Source organism: Colobus angolensis, unplaced genomic scaffold (genome assembly GCF_000951035.1).
Source record: "Colobus angolensis palliatus isolate OR3802 unplaced genomic scaffold, Cang.pa_1.0 Scaffold34, whole genome shotgun sequence".
NCBI lineage: Eukaryota > Metazoa > Chordata > Mammalia > Primates > Cercopithecidae > Colobus > Colobus angolensis.
In genome coordinates, this window is record NW_012116710.1 from 6,938,292 (window position 1) to 6,943,747 (window position 5,456).

General features: G+C 41.1%; 1 protein-coding gene across 1 annotated transcript in view; it reads left to right on the forward strand.

Annotated features, from left to right (window-relative positions):
* Positions 1 to 641: 641 nt before the first annotated feature.
* The window catches only part of PSMC4 (proteasome (prosome, macropain) 26S subunit, ATPase, 4), a 26,363-nt gene continuing 21,548 nt past the window's right edge, over positions 642 to 5,456 (forward strand). Inside the window, exon 1 of the mRNA XM_011952458.1 lies at positions 642 to 646. The gene's annotated coding sequence lies outside the window, so the exon portion shown is untranslated. The remainder of the gene's footprint in view (positions 647 to 5,456) is intronic.

A 5,456-nucleotide genomic window follows, 5' to 3' on the forward strand; every position in this document is an offset into this window, starting at 1 on the left:
CACACAAGTTTCCCAGAAGGGCTAACTGGAATCACCCCCAACTTCCCACCCAAATTTCCAAAAATGAGGGAGAGAAGGAGAGACAAAAGAAAGAAAGAGGCCCTTATCAACGTCAGACATAAGTCAAGGCAAGGATTGGTTTGGTCAGTTCTTGAACACTCCAGATAGGTTTACTGATTAATGTATTAAGTTCAATCTCACCTTTCCTTTGACTTGACAAGATGTTCTAGTAGTTCTAATAGTTCTAACTCATTGTTGTACTCCTGGTGAAAGGTTCAAATCTTGGAAAGGCTAAGAAATACGCAGAGATGGCCAGATATAATCCTGGCCATGTCATTTACTCGGCATCTGGTGAGAAAGAGAGAGAAAAGTAGACTCACCTAGGGTCCAGACTTGACTCTCCAAAGCACCAACACCAAAGCAATGGTCCAGAGTGACCACCTTTGTTACCACCTGGTCAGTTGCCTCGTCCTCCAGGAAGTCTTGCTAAGTCCTGTAGGGACCTAAAATGAGGGTCCCATCTGGGGTACCAGGAGATGTTACAATCATCCTTGGTTCTTCTAATTTCTCATGATAGAAATCAAGTGAGATTTCTGGGTGTGGTGGCTCACCCCTGTAATCCCAGCAATTTGGGAGGCCGAGGCAGGTGGATTGCTTGAGCCTAGGAGTTCAAGACTAGCCTGGGCAACATGGTGAAAACCTATTTCTACTAAAAATACAAAAAACAGCTGGGTGTGGTGGTGCACACCTGTAATCCCAGCTACTTGGGAGGCTGAGGCAGAAGAATTGCTTGAACCTGGAAGGCGGAGGTTGCAGTGAGCTGAGATTGCACCATTGTACTCTAGCCTGGGCAACAGAACAAGACGCCGTATCAAAAAAAAAAAAAGAAAGAAAGAAAGAAAAAGAAACAAAAAAGAAAAAGAGAATGTTTATTTTAGCTTGTGCACAAGAGAGGTCAGCACTGCAAAAAGAAAAGGGTGGGCTACACCCCAAAGGGAGCAGGTTGATCTGTCTTATAGGGGCCTAGCTGCTGTGATGTGCCTGTCATCAAATGTTTAGGAGGGATTTCTTTGGTGCCTGCACAGTGGTTCAACATGCTTTTTCACACATTGCATGTAACATTAGCATTTTAAATCATCTCTGGGCATGATCTTTAGCATTAAAATAAGGAAAAGTTGAAACAAGCCTAGCTGTACTTGTGGGTCCTTGGTGAAGTCCCTAGCCCCTAAAGCAGGAACTTGTGGTTAATAGCTTCTTGGGCCTTTGATGCTGATTGGCTGGAGATTAAGTAAGCTACAGCTTGAGTAAGGGGTTTTTCTTCTTTGGCTCTGGACCACATCAAAACAGGAAGTCAGCCAGCTTGCCTGTCACAAAACCAGAAGTCAATAAATAAAATGATTTATTATTTAAACAATTATTTGTAGATTCTTTTGGGTTCTCTACACACACAATCATATTTCTTATGAATTAGTTTAATTCCTTCCATTCTCATCTTTATAACGTTTCTTTAGGCTTTCCAATAGATAACTGAATGAAAAATTTGATGGGGGCATCCTAGTCTTGCTTCTGATCACAAAGAAAATACTTTCAATTGGTTTTTGTTGTTGTTTGAGAGGATGTCTCACTCTGTCATGCAGGCTGGAGTTCAGTGGCACAATCTCAGCTCACTGCAACCATTGCCTCCTGGGCTCAAGCGATCCTTCCATCTTAGCCTCCCAAGTAGCAGGGACTAAAGGTACATGCCACCATGCCCATCTGATTTTTGTATTTTTTGTAAAGATGGGGTTTTTGCTCAGGCTGGTCTCGAACTCCTGGGCTCAAGTGATCTGCCTCCCTCGGCCTCCCAAAGTGCTGGGATTACAGGCATCAGCCACCACACCCAGCTTGTTTTCAGTATTTTGCTATTAAGTATGATGCTTACCATAGCATTTTTGAAAGTATACATTACTGTATTAAATGTTTCCTTCTACTTTTAATTGTTTAATCATAAATAGATGTTTAACTTTATCAAATGATGTTTCTGCATCTGTCTCAATGATGTTAATATTCACTGTTGATCATTACCTTGATATAGAGTTGCTAACTAAGATACAAGACCTCCAGTTTAATTTGAATTTCAGGTAACAATTAATTTTCAGTATAAATATGTCCCATGCCATTTATTGGCTAAATCTGGAAACCTGCCTAGTTCTATTATTTCACTACAGTTTTGCAAAATGGAGATTTTTAATGTATTATTTTCTCTTCATTTATTAACTATAATGCAATTATACAAAGAAGCATCCCCTCATTAATTCTCTGGTTACCCTAAATTGTAGTTAATACAGAAAAAGCAACTTAAATGCTTCAATTTTCAGTTTTAGTATGTTCTCTCTAAAGGTAACCAAAACGTGTGTGTGCGTGCGTGCGTGTGTGTGAGTGTATGTAAAATCCTTATGAATGCATGGATTTTTAACCATTTGAAGTGGTCAAACCTTAGACCAATGGGAGCTGTCTTGGTTTATGGTATATTTCCTACCCAGATCTAGAATCATCCATTTCTAAAAGAGCCACAATTCCTATGATTACCAAATTGTATTTATTTATTCATTTTGAGACAAAGTCCTGTTCTGTTGCCCAGGCTGGAGTGCAGTGGCATGATCATGGTTCACTGCAGCCTTGACCTCCTGGGCTCAAGCGATCCTCCTGCCTCAGCCTCCCAAGTAGCTGAGACTACAGACGTGCATCATTACACCCAGCTAATTTTTGAATTGTTTGTAGAGACAAGGTCTCCCTATGTTACCCAGGCTGCTCTCAAACTCCTGGGCTCAAGTGATCCTCCTGCCTTGGACCCTCAAAGTGCTGGGATTATAAGTGTGAGCCATGTGCCTGGCCCCAAATTGAATTTAGAGACAATAATTTGAGTACTAGGGGAGGAACTGCCTTTGTGTAATATTTTTAATTTTGTAAAACATTTGCACAGTTCCAGAGTCAAAACTTGACAATAAGTTATCTTCACAGAGCTTTAGCTGCCATCCCTGTCCTCTCCACATTTCCTCCCTTCTCCTGGGAGTAACCATTTTTATGGAGTTTTCATTCAACTTTCCATCATTTCTTTTTGAAAATATATGCAAAGACATACATATATAAGTGTGTGTGTCTGTGCATTTCCCTTTCCTTCTTTTGCAAAAGGTAGCATATTATAGCATATCATATACACTGTGTTTTCTTCTTTTTGTTTTGTTTTGTTTTTTTGAGACGGAGTCTCACTCAGCCACCCAGGCTAGAGTACAGTGTCATGGATCTTAGCTCACTGTAACCTCCACCTCCCAGGTTCAAGCGATTCTCCTGCTTCAGCCACTCAAGTATCTGGGATTACGGGTGTGTGCCACCACGCCCAGCTAATTTTTGTATTTTTTAGTAGAGATGGGTTTCACCATGTTGGCCAGGCTGGTCTTGAACTCCTGACCTCAGGTGATCCTCCCACTTCAGCCTCCCAAAGTATTGAGATCACAGGCATGAGCCACTGTGCCCAGCTCACACTGTTCTTTATTTTACTTTTCTTACTTGACTTTTTTTTTTTTTTTTTTTAGATGGAGTTTCACTCTTGTTGCCCAGGCTGGAGTACAATGACACGATCTCGGCTCACTACAACCTCTGCCTCCCAGGTTCAAGCGATTCTCGTGCCTCAGCCTCCCGAATAGCTGAGATTACATGCATGTGCCACTACACCTGGAGCTAATTTTTGTATTTTTTAGTAGAGATGGGTTTCACCATGTTGGCCAGGCTGGTCTTGAACTCCTGACCTCAGGTGATCCTCCCACCTCAGCCTCCCAAACCGCTGGGATTACAGGCATGAGCCACCGCGCCCAGCCCATGAGCCACCACGCCCGGCCCATAAGCCACCGCGCCTGGCAGGCATGTACTATTTTTCATTCCCACTAGCAGTGTGAGAGTGCCAATTTTCCCACAACCTCGGCAACAGAGTATGTTATCAATCTGATAGGTGACAAATGGTATCTCAATACAGTTTTATTTTGCATTTGTAGTATTATAAATGAGATCATTTGTTCATGTAAGGGTTTGCATTTTCTATGAATTCTGTTGTTTTGTTTTCTTACCTTGTTCATTGTATTTTTGTCAAGCATAAAATTTTAATTATTATGTAGTCAAATGTATCAGTCCTCTCTTTTATTGCTTCTGTAATTTGAATCAGGTAGCAAAAAAATTTGACCACTGCCAGGTTATAAAGAAATTCATCGGCTGGGCACAGTGGCTCACAACTATAATCCCAGCACTTTGGGAGGCCAAGGCAGGAGAATCGCTTGAGCCCAGGAGTTCAAGACTAGCCTGGGTAAAATGGGGAAGCCCTATCTCTCCCAAAGAATTACAAAAATTAGGCAGGTGTGGTGGTGTGTGCCTGTAGTCCTAGCTATTCAGGAGGCTGAGGTAGGAGAATTGCTTGAACCAAAGGGGCAGAGGTTGCTGTGAGCGGAGATCATGCCACTGCACTCCAGCCTGGACGGCAGAGCCAGTTGAGACAGGTCTCAAGTGAAAACATCAATGAATAAATTCATTCACATTTAGTAGTTACACGGTTTCATGTTTTAAAATTTAGATCTCTGACCCTTTTACATTTGTCCTGCTGTGTGGTTTGAAGAATGGGTTTAATTTTATATTCTTCCATAGAGTTGTCGGCTTACTCCAGTATCACTTATTAAAAAGTCCTTCTTGTCTCCAATGATTTGAAATGCAACCTTTATCATATACTAAATATCTATATGCATTTGGGTCTGCTCTGGATTCTCTATTCTGTTCCTTTGGCCTATCCATTCATGTGCTAATACCACACTGTTTTCATTAGAGGTTTTCTGTTTTAATATCTAATCAGGTCGGCCACACGCGGTGGCTCATGCCTGTAATCACAGCACCAGCCTGGCCAACATGGTGAAACCCCATCTCTACTAAAAATACAAAAATTACTTGGGCGTGGTGGCACGTGTCTGTAATCCCAGCTACTCAGGATTACAAAAAACGAGAACAGCTAAGAAAGTTCTGAAAAACTCAGGAGGCTGAGGCAGGAGAATCACTTGAACCCGGGAGGCAGAGGTTGCAGTGAGCCGAGATTGCACCACTGCACTCCAGCCTGGCGATATATATATATGTACTCAGGTCAGTGGTGCCTCCCTACTCTGTTCTTTTTCAGAGTTTTCTTAGCTGTTCTTGCTTTTCTCATTCTTCTAAACAAGTTTTATAATAATTTCTCTAATTCTAGATAAAAACCTGATATTTTTGGAGGGACTGCATTATATTTTTAAACTCACTTTTTGAGAGAATTGATATTTTTATTATGTTAGTCTCCTATCTAAAACCATTGCCCTTCTATGTATATATATATGTTCATGTTTACCTTTGTGAATAATAGAAAAGCAGATTCTATTAAAAGATTCACATGTTTATCTTAAAAAAAAAAAAAA